Genomic DNA, 12,352 nt, shown 5'->3' with positions numbered 1-12,352 from the left:
AATTATTTCTAAATTTTATTTTGCAATTTCTCTCACTGTAGAACCCACATATACGACAGGCCTTCCTTCTCTCCTAACCATAATGCAATTTAAAAATGTTCATTTTGCCACCTACTACCAGACACAATCTTTTGAAAGAAAAATATACTTAAAATGTGACTTCTAGATGTTCTCTATATACTCTAAAAGCAGCAGTGGTTTCTACCAGATGATGGTAAAATACAGGGTTTTAAATACATAGTGGCTCAGAGAAAGTTTTTTGCACATTTATACTTCAGATTAAAAACAAGAAAAATCCAGGCTCAAGTGCTCATGTAAGTAAAACTGCTATGTCTTCTCCCCATTCTGTTCCCCCATGCCACCTCCTGGGATACTTCCCATACAGGAATAGTTTTTGAGTAGGAGGAACAGGAGTTTAGCCCACTGAAAAGTGTAAAAAAAAAAAAAAAAAAAAAAAAAAAAAAAAAACTGTCAAAATGTAGTCTATTTTGGTCACAGAGCCTATGAGAAAATAAATCTAACTACAGAAAGAATGAGTATTAAAAAAATACATATATTCTACTTTTTTTTTTTTTTTTCAAATTTCTCCTGCTGTAATTGTAATGGGTACTTTGTTCTTATAATACCATCAATCTTCATTTTTTATTTATTTGCTAAACTGTTTGCTAACAGAAGAGAAGGTAATTTATAATAAAAGCCCATCTGCATAGATTTGTGCAAGCGTAATTGCATATTATAACATTCAGTCCACAACATATTGATTATATATGAGAGATCTATTTGTTAACAAATTTAGGACCATAGAAATGGATTTTTATTTTTATTTTTTAAATAATGCCATAATCCAAATAAAGCAAAGTACTTACAGTCATCCTGGTTCTGCACAGTGCAGTCTTCCTCTGTGTGGAGGAGGACAATTTATGAAGTTCATGAAGGAACTGCAGGTTGTATGTTCTATAAAGACTGGTTGTTAGTATTTAAACTTGCACTGAACATAGTTGTTACTGCATTGCACACGACTCAAGGCTGCTGTAAAGCCACTAATCTAGCACTTCATGTCAGCTTGGACTACTGAAGTTTGGCACATAGAAGAAGGTTATTAACACCAACAGTAGAGAGGAATGACTCTTGTTGCCCTGTTGCGTATCTATAGCAGAAAAATACAGCTTTAATCACATTTTAAACACTGCAGTCACAGAAGGGGAAATGGTATTTGCATAGGGTGTTTTGGAGGACAACTGGCAATGAACTCATGTTCTTAACATCACGTGTGTTGTACAGCAGATTTCTGGGATTCATTATGTATTTCCCAGTGTTCAAATAAAACTACAACAGGAAATACTCAACATCTGCCTCAAGTTTGACCTTGAAATACAGTTATACCTGTTCTCTCCCCTTCAGTAATTTTCAAGTGGTTGAGATGATCTCAAGAGAGACCAGATCTTTGTTAGTATCTTAAGTCACTACATCAATACCCACAGTAAAGTCTAGGTGGGGCAGCTATAATGTCTTGCATACACGTGTTCCGTATTTTAAAGCATTCTTAGAAGAAGGCTTAGTTTAAATTTTTATATTAAATTAGGCCTCTTCATTTAATCATTAAGAAACCCAGTCCATCTTAGCTACATATGCTGATCTACATATACGTACCCTTAAATAAACCAGAAGACAAATAAAGCCACAAATTGGAAGCTCAGAGGATGAATCGTTTATGCTGCAAAAGGAACAGTCAATAATTATTCTTAAATGGTGTCCTTGAACACAGACTTAAGAAATTCTAGATTTGTGGGGAGTCAGTCAGATTCAGGTTTTGCCATTACTGACATTTCTTAGAATTAAGACACAAGAGCTGATTTTGTGTCTTCACTGCAATTCTCAGGCATGACCTTTGCAATATTTTTTTTTTGTCTTGCTGCAAAAATTGTATCATTTTAATTTTCCGCATGGTATTTATTTACAAAACTGCATTCTGTTATTTTTATCATCATCTTTACATTTTAATTACATTTCTTACAGATTTCTTATCCTGTGATTAAAATACAGATGCAACAATAACACTAAAGTGTTAAAGATAATTAAAACGGGGCAAAGATTGTGCTTAATTTATTTATTTCTGGCTTATGCATAGATTCTAAGTGTGTATTTTATCTAAATGGAGCAGAGCATCTGAAGGGAGCAGAGTGGCAGACCACCTTCAACTACCTTTTCTCTTATTCTTGTTGCAGCCTTCTGAGGACACGAAGCTGCCTGGAGAAGCTTTGACCCTTCCGGAGAAGCAGCTCTGGTGCAGAGGGTGGGGAGGGCAGGCAGAGGCACAGCAAGCAGGGAGCAATGGGCAGGAAAGCTGAAATGAATAAAACGGTTTGCTTACAGCAGAGAAAAGGCTCGGACCCAGACTTGGGGTGTTTCTCTAGAAACTCAGTAGGGAGCTCTGTAAATTCCATACAGATTAGGAGGCTGCTGAAAGTTGCTCCAACAGAAGGCAAAACTGAGTAGAGGGATTTATCCAGTAAGGCACAGCAGGCAGGAAGTTTTTTGCAAATTATTATATTATACATACATATAATGTTATATATAATATATATATGTATATTATATATGCATATAATATGTATTCATGTGTACAACGAGATATATATGATATATATATACACATTACATACACACACACACACACACACACACATATATTCCTGGTAAGAGAAGATTAATTCCTGAAATTAATTTAGCCATAACTCTTCAGATAGTTTTCTCTATTCTGTTTTAGTACATCCTCTATTATTTGAGTTCTTCAACAACACAGTTTAACAGCAGGAAAAGATTCAATAAGAATCAACAAGGATCACCTAAAATCTTGTATTCTAATTTTTTTTTTAATACCAATAAAGATAAAATCCTGACATGCATACTCTGCTGTTTCCTAGACATATGATTTCTACTTCTTTTAGGTCAAATTGTGCATAATAGTTCAGTTTCTAGAGACAATTAGCTGATTAAGATTCCAATTAATTAAAAAAAATCCTCCTTTCATATTACTTTTTTTTTTCTTCCCAGTTTGAGTCCAGTAGTGCTGGGTTCAATGTACATCTTGTCTTGTTTTTAAACATTTTTTTTTCAGAATAAATCCCTTTGGCATCTGGAAACATGAAGTATTCCTTTACTAGAGCTCATAGCTGTTGCTCAGATAAGAAGAGGGACTATTTTTTTCTTAAGGGTATGTGCAATCCTAAACACATTTCCTACTGCACAGTTACAAATGTTTTTTCTAACTTTCTCTTTCATAAAACTCTTCCCTGCTCCAAAAAGGGTTGACATTAAGCACAAAGTAAACAGAAATGCTGCTGTCTGAACTTGAAGCAGCAGAACAGCCTTCAAGAAATCCTTAGGGTATCACTCAGAACTATACAGATAAGCATCTGTGCCCACAAAGACTCTTGTAATAAAAAGATTTTTTTAATTGAGTTCTACTGAGCACAAATATTGTGCTCTCAAGCTGTTCAAGTATCTTTTTTTCCTCCCTCTGTTACCCTCCCTATTGCTTATATAATAAAAGCCATTTAAGATGACAATAACATGTTTTCACTAGAAAAAAAATTGTACAAAGGGCTATGCAATAATCTTTAAATCATACATTAAGCAACTACAAAATTGGTAGGTAAATCAACCTTCTAGAGATGAATACACAAAGTTCATTGCAGTTAACTTAGTGTGCAGTTAGATGGTCTGGTTTTATCCTTATGGTTGTAGGCTAAATAATGTTTTTCAATTATTGTTGGAAAATACATTATTTCCTTCTGAATGGTCTATCTATTTTCATGTCATCTGGGTGACCCAAAGATATATGTTAAAGTCTGAAATACTGTTTCTTCATTCTTTATCAGTTCTGCTGGTGCAAGACTTAAATGCAGTCTGCTAGCTACATAAAGGAAAAAATAAAAATAAAAAAGGATTGTTCACTTGGTTTACTATAAATTAGAATCTATTTGCAAGCTTGTTAAAAAGATTCAGACAGCATTTCCTCTCTTGCTATTGTAAAAAAAATATATATACGTATTCATTGTTCGCTTAAAATAATAGCTTTTACAGAATGACTATTTTTTTTTTTCTTACCGGAAGATTGGAGGAACAAAACACAATTAATGCATTTGCTGCCATTCCTGATTAAAATGAAGATTTAAAGCCCTGTATATCCTGTCTTAAATTAATTTTAAAATGCTTATTTTCCAGCTAACGTCAAGATTATGGTCATTTTGGAATAACAGTTCTGGAGCAACAGCTGTTCCATGGGTCCCTGAATAACAGAGTATCCTTGTGTCTATCCAGAAAAAACAAGGGTCTCAGAGGAGCTACCTGAGATTCAGGGAGAGTAGACAAAAACTGAAGATGTTTTTTCATAAAGCCCACTAATTACAACTTCCTCCCCTCAAAAATAATTTCCATTATTGTTTTAATTTATAATTCTCAAAATAAAAATTTCCCTCTATTTTAGCTCTATGCTAGGGACTAAACAGATACATTTACCTGATTGATCTCTCAATTAGTCCTGCATAAATATGATTGGGACAAAAGGCTCAAGGGATGCACAGAATTTATGTGCAAGGGGTAAAGAGAAGATAATTTAATCACACGTCTGTTCTTGGCTTTATTAGCATAAAAACCTTGTCATACTGTCACGGATTACAGCTACATGGACTTTCTTTGACTTCAGACTTTACCAAACATCTTCGCCTTCTCACTGAAACAAAGGCATGCAAAATGTCTAAGAACTTAAAGTATCTTTGATTTATAGCCCACTTCTGCTTAGAGATTGCTCTGAAGTCACTAGCATGAACCCTGAAGATACAGTGTAAACTGCATCATAACTAATTCACCACTTTGGGGGAAGGCCAAGTTTCAGAACTAATGCATTCAATTAATCTGGCTTTTCTTCTTCCAGAAAACACTTTGGAGGAGTTCAGTTGCTTAGATTCAGTAAATCTCAATATTTTTAAAAGAACGGAATATATGGACTTCTGAAAATCAGAGTCATATTTAATTCAACAGTAAAAGTGGTTAAACAGTTTCTGTGTGGTACGAGATCAACATTCACAAAAGCAGCAACTTTTATCTACTTAAGAGAAAAAAAGTACAAGTTGGTAATGAACCAGCTGAGAATACCCCACGGCCGCAATGCTGTGTGTTTGCTGGTCCATATTTAAATTTGGAAGTGAATCAATCCATATGTTAAGCAAATTCTTACAGTGGTGCCATTCTGCAGCCTGCTTCCCTCACTGCTGTTAGTTTCCCAGATGAAAAGGAGCTGCTTAAGGCAAGGAAACTGCTTGTTGGCAGCAAAATAAGCTAGCTCGGTAAGAGATCAGGAGGTTTCAATCTCTTGGCAAGAAACCAAAGTTTCCTTCCTTCCTTTGTTTAAAACACTTGATCCACTATTCTCTGTACAAGGCATATGGAAAATTATAAAGCCATTATCCATTGCTTTATTCCTTTCCCTGGTTAGAACTTGGGTAACACAGGAGTCCAAAGTAAGACTGAATATAAGAGTACATATTTGGTTTTAGTTCTCATGGGCAGCAGATTCTGGATTAGCTTGAATTCATGAATTAAGAGGCCGTGTCATCCAGCATCTGTCACCACATTTTCAGTGACATCAAAAAGAAAATGGTTTGATTCAGTATTGACACAGAGAGATGGGGAGGGAAAAAAAAAACATGTTCACCACAGAGCTGTAAAAATGTGAAAAATGACCTGGGGGAAATTCAGAAAAACTGGTATTTGAATATTTGTCTATTGCTTGATTTAACAGCAAATTCTCATTATGGGATCTTGTACACTGAGAGGAAAGCATGATGAACTACTGATTCTTAGAATGACTCAGACAACATATCATTAACAGATTATTTGAGCAGCATATGAATTGTCTTTACCATTTAATACAGAACACATTTTGGAATTTCTTCTTCTACATGTCATGAAAAGATGCAGTTGTTCAATACAGCTATAGAAAATAGCTGCCCACATTTAAGTGGCATTATTTTTCTAAATATCAGGACTTTAAAATACAAATTCAATATTTTTTTAATGATGAGAATATTGCTGCTTGCACTATTTATTAAATAAAACCAGATCTGAGTATCAATAGATCTATAAATATCTAATAATTACACAACCTTTTCACAATCTCTCATAGTTTGTACTTTTTAATGCTTTATCTTAAACTTTAATATTTTAGTGCAAGTGTGTTTTGACAGCTCATTAGTTTGATGCTGGGTTCCAGATTTCAGCACCATCATTTTTCACTTTCAGTGTGTTAGCAAGGGCAATCAAAAGTTTACATACTTGTATGTGGTCTTGGAAACATAGCTAGCCTGTCTTAATCAAACTCCCAGACTTAAATCTTTGACTTTACTCTAGGTAGAAGGATACTTAAATCAGTCTTCTCAAACCTTACTTAATATTAGGATGAATATTTACTTCTATGTGGATGCTCATTTAAATTGCTCGTACCACTGGTACAGTTTATTTGCAGGCAAGTAATTGTCCTAAGGAACTGATGGGAGGTAAAACCAGCCCCTTTTTATTTTTCTGCTTTGGAAAATACTCTGTAAACTGTAGCCTAATTGTCAATGTATGTTGATGTCATATTTTACATCTTTTTGGACATCAGTCCAAACAGTTAATTGTTGATCTCTCATTACATTTTTAAGGTTTCTCTGTGTTTGTTTTTTTAAACCAACTTCACCATGGATTTGTAGTCAAAAATAGTCTCTTATCTGTCTCCAGAAATGCATTAACAAAGAAATGTTAATGGGTGATAGAAGTCAGTCTGTAGGAAGGGAGGAAATAGATACCTTCAAAACAACAAAAAGGAAAATTCCCTGTATTCATCAGAATAAACTTCTTCTCCTAATGACTGCTTTCAAACCAGCTTCATAGTTCTTGCATAACTAGGAAAGAATAAAACAGACTTACAAAACAGACACCATATTTGACATTTCTATTCTATCCAATGTCTTTCTGTATAAGCTCAATGGCGAGTTTCCTGCTGTTGTTCACAGTATCCTGTCAGTATTATGTCTTGAGAATAGAAACAACATTCTTTTGGGCTTGTTTACAAATCAGGCATACGTCTCCAGCTTACTACAGAGGAACAGGCTGGACTGATAATTAGTGCTGGTTGTTCTTGATGAACATCATGTAACTATTACTGTTAATGATAAAAAATACCCATACTTCTTACTACAAACTTAATTCCTTCACTCACACAAGAAGCACACAAACAGGCATGCTCGAGGGGTCTCCCCATTTGGTATCATTGCAGACATCATCCCACCAGTTCCACCCTGATCATAGAAATACCAAGGTACAGCTCATTTGATCTGGACAAGAATTTCCTAACAGTCTGCCTGAGCTGCCCCAGTGCATCATGCAACATAACTTTTTTCCTATCTTATTTCTCTGCACTTTCATATTCCTGAAACCACTTACAAACTGCACACTGATGACACCAGAAGCAAGCTCAAACCCTCAGAAACAACTACCATGGTGATCAGACTCTGCTCTGTCTTCCTGAGAAGGCCAGAATATTGGAAGGATTTATCGAGCAGTTGCACCAATATACGTGTATTTCCATAGAGGGACATGTAGCTAAGCACTGCAGGCTAACAATGTACATGTAGTTAAAAGAAAGCTTTCATCGTTCCAGAGGTATTCAGAATAGCCAGTATTTCTGTGTGAGTGTTTGCTGACAGGATTGTTCAACAACAAATCTGCTCGTACTTGCATACTTGGGACCTTTTGCCCCAGCAATTCAAAAATCACGAGACATGTCTAGCACATCCTATGTCATGTTTCCATGAAGTCTTGCAAAGCAAACCTAACTGAACGTTCCTGTACAATAGCTGTTTTTTTAAACAGTTACTCCACTATTGTTAACTGAACTACAAGTTATGACAACTGATACATGCACAGTCATCCCTTTGGCATTCTTTGTAAAAACATGAATCACAGAAACATTCATCATGAGGAACTCCCATCGTAAGGATACGCATACAGCGCGTGATTCAGTCTTGCTGTATCTTTCCACCCTGTTAAATACAGCTGTCAGAACAACCTGAATGAATCATATAGGCCAACATGTAGCTTTGGTAAAGATCTCTGATAAAACACATCAAAATTAATTAGTTATGTTTAGCTTGAAGTAATGTTTGTGTACTGAAGAAGAAGAAAACTTTTCAGTCCCCTTGAACCAAACATTGTAATAGCATGCCATTGGTGTACATTAATCAAAAAGCAAAAAACTTAGAAGAAATTGGCCTACTAACAACACTCAGGCACTGAAAAGCATGCATGAAGACCACAAACAGGACAAAATAACTATTAGTACTGATTGTGCTTGCACCCAGTCAACAGGAAAGGGAGAAATTAACCACTGCAGCTGCCCCAAAGAGTTCTGTTGCTTTTCCAATGGCATAAAATACATAGAAGCCCTTTCAAAAAGACTCTTTTTTTTTTTTCCTGTGCTTCCCCCCCCCCCCCCCCCAAAGCCTTTCACCAGTTGAAGTAGATTGACTGAACTGCTGTTGACAGCTATTCTTTATGGCACTTTTTGTCTGTTCAACCTAGAGGATTAACATGAAGCTTCCCTGAAAGTTGCTGGCTTCACTCAGAACCGCGCCTGCTTTGTGTAGGCAACAGAAGAGGATACAGATGAAGAGATGCATTAAGAACAATATATCATGCCATATAAAGGAAATGAACTCAAGAATGGTGGGAATGGTACTTCACCAAGATGTCACCAGCTATCTGCATTCTTGCCATGGAAGCAGGTACTTGCACTGTAAGAGACACAGTGACACCCCCCGTGGCCTGGCCCTTCCTCTTTCAAAGGCAAGAGGTGCCCAAGAGACTTCCCTTCCCTTGTGAACACCGAGTATTTATTCGCATTTTGCAACTGAAAAGGGCTAACTGGTAAGAATTTTATACTACTTTTGCTCAGGTTCAGACAGTTTAAGTAAACAAAGGTCAGAGAAACACCAAACAATGATTTCCCAAAATCATTTCCCAAATCAATGATTTTCCCAAAAACCAAGCCTATTTTTTAAATGAGATACTAGGTTTGGAATTATTCATTGTAATAATGCAATGGCTAATTTAAAGAAAAAAAAACAGATGCTTAATTGAATTTGCTTTCAATTTCTGTCCATGCATTCTTTAATGTGTCTATGAAGCTCCCTAAGGCTATCATAATGCGATGATTCAAATGTACTCTCTAAGAAGAAGTGATCATAGATGACCTTTACTCATAACAAGTTATATGTCTCCTCATATAAACGCCAGTAATTTCTTCTATCCATAGATATCAAATTTGATGGGTTTGTCACTGGAAAAAGTGTGCTTTTCTTTTAGTTAAAACAAAACTGAAAACAATAACAGCAACAACAAAAAAAAAAAACATCAGAAATTGTAGAACTTTATCATCCTGTGGCACTATGAGCCACAGTTGCTAAGATCTCAATTCTTAATTTAAATCCTATTATAGAGGGGAAAAAAAAACTACATATAAAATATTTTTAACAACTGATTATTGTATAAATTATTTTAAATATTTTGATAGTAAAAATCTAATGGCAAAAAGATACAAGTGATTATCATAGCATAAAAGAAGCAATTTATATATATTTTTTAATGTAAATGAGATGAGCATTCTTCTCTTAATCATAGATCTGGATATCCAGATCAGAAAAATGTTATATATATCATTAAAAGCTGTGAAAACAACAATATTCTCAATACAGTATTACAAGCATTTTATTTCTAAAAAATTAATGCTGATATTAAAGGCATATAAAATCACGCATCATTTTATGGCTATATTGCATAGATGCACGTGTCTGCTTTAACTAGAAATCTCATCTCAGTTCCATTTTTCTTTCAGTAGTGACATTTGTTTATGGTTGAAGAAATAACTATCTCAAACATTAGGTTTGCTAACAGGCTCTTAACTTTATGTTAAGATGCCTTACCTGATACTGATGCTACTAGAGGGCCTGGAAATTGCATGCAGGTTCCAATTATTAAATCCATTTCATACTGGCATAGAAAAGCGAACTACTTGCTGCAACACAAGGTGCTTATTGACTAGCTGAGCCTTTGCCTTTACAACCTAAGGAATACAGCTAGAGCTTTATCGACACTGATAAATAATCTCTACAAACAATGATTTCATTAGGTTAATACTAAAACTCGCTTTGCCTCTTTGTGCTCAGTGAGACCAGTAGAGTAAATGGTAAGGGTAACAGGAATGGTATCAAAGAAAGTTTGGACTTGAGATACAATGGAAAGCTTTTCCTTTTATATCCTCTCTGTGCCAGCAGCCTTTCTTCAGTGTTGGCTAGGGTACTTTAAAAGATATTCTTAGACAAACAGATTTCAAGCTGTTAAGAACCTCATATTTCAGCCTATTTCTGTTAAATTTATGAAGTAGTTCTAATAGTAATAAGTAAAACAAGACAGCATCATTTCTCCTATAAAGCTCTGTAAAGACAATCACTATAGAGTGGCCAGGGTACTCAGTAGCCTTTCATGGATGGCATTTAATCCAATAAGTTCACAATTTAGTTTTTTAGATTGTATTAACACTTGAATGCATTTTAACTGCCTGGAAAAGAGGCAGGCAAGTGCGGCAGCCACAAAACTGGCAGAGGACAAAAAAGGGAGACAGCCAGAAGAAAAAAAAAAAAAAAGTGGTTTCAGAGTACATAATTTTCTTTTGCCACGAGAACTTAAGTATCTCACAAGGACAAAATTATTCTCTTCCCACAACTTTATCCCCCATTTTCTATCATAATCACCTATCTACATTTCTATCGTAAACTTACTCGATCAATACTTTAGACTTAGGCCCTGATCCTGCACAGTTGTACATACATTTTAGTTTACTCATGCGAGTAAAATCATCGGCTTCAATAACATAATTCATCATTGGCGTAAATCTTTTAGGATTGCTGGCTTTGGTTTGTTAAGGTGAAGCAGGATGTTAAAAGTAACTTTGCTCCTGAAAGCGTAACAAGGAACTTTATAGTGGCAGGAAGAAGAAAAGAACCATGCCTTTCAAAGAGCCTTTTTTAAAAAAAAAAAAAAGCTGAAATTAACTTTTAAAAGATGCATTGAAAATGCTAACAGAAATACATTTATAACCTTTGCTCTGTTCTACCTCTTCAGGGTGCAAATACTAATTGTTCATGTTCTGAAATAGAGAATTTTAGAAAATTAAAACCAATAATGTTAATCTGACACATTTTTTCTGTAATACACTGTGCCAAACTGTGCATTATCAGACTACTGATGTGGTTCTTCAAATGATTTACAGAATGCTGTATAACTTTACAGTGTCTCACTGATACACATGCTGCTGGGATTTATTGACACTATAAGATTTCTAAAACTAAATAACATAATGTTATGCACATATGATATCCTGAATTCACAAACCTCAGTGTTGTAATACATTTTGAAAATCCCAGACTTACAACAGCTGGTATCATGGAGGATATATGACTTACACATCACATTACATTTTGGTTCTGTCCATACATACCTCTTTCCATATGGAAACATGCATCTATGGAAAAAAAAACAAAACAGTTATGCACTAGAAAAACTCCAGCCCATTCACACTTCCGGTTTATAGCCTTAGAGGATTTGTGAAGTGGCATCTGTACAGATTTGAGAGGTGCACTGATTCAGGTCAAAAGCTTGCTGCTTGATGCTACTAGCACTATTAGCCTTTCTTAGCAGTAATAAGTTTTTGGTTTTGATGTTGAAATACATAAATGATCAAGTCTTCTGTCTGATTCTTATATGAATAAATATATTAGCCTAATACCACTCTGTAAGAGCTTTTTACAGATGGAAGCAAGGAGAAAATCACTGGACATCAGCAGTGGAAGCACTCTCCTAAATCCTTGACAGAACCACAAGGCTATCCTATCCTTCCTCTCAACCTCCTCTGCTTTTCACATTTTTTTCCATGATCACCCTTCTCAATTAAAAGCCCAAGTCGGAATTCAGCTTATGCTGATATAAACTATTTGTCAGAAAGTCTTCTCAAAATGCAGACAATTATATCATCATAACAATTCATGAACAGAATTATCCACTAATCCTAAGAAACACCCTTTTTCATGATTTTTCACTTGAAAATTAAGTATATAAGACACTGGAAAAGCAAATTTAAAATTAAAAAAAAAAAGAAAGAGAACAATTATTTTTATACTTAGTCCTTTCTACAGAAAATGAAGAACATAATGCATTACCAACATATTACTTAGCTGTGACTAAAGCACTTAAAATA

This window comes from Anas platyrhynchos, chromosome 9, assembly GCF_047663525.1.
Source record: "Anas platyrhynchos isolate ZD024472 breed Pekin duck chromosome 9, IASCAAS_PekinDuck_T2T, whole genome shotgun sequence".
Taxonomy (NCBI): Eukaryota; Metazoa; Chordata; class Aves; order Anseriformes; family Anatidae; genus Anas; species Anas platyrhynchos.
This window is presented reverse-complemented; position numbering follows the sequence as displayed.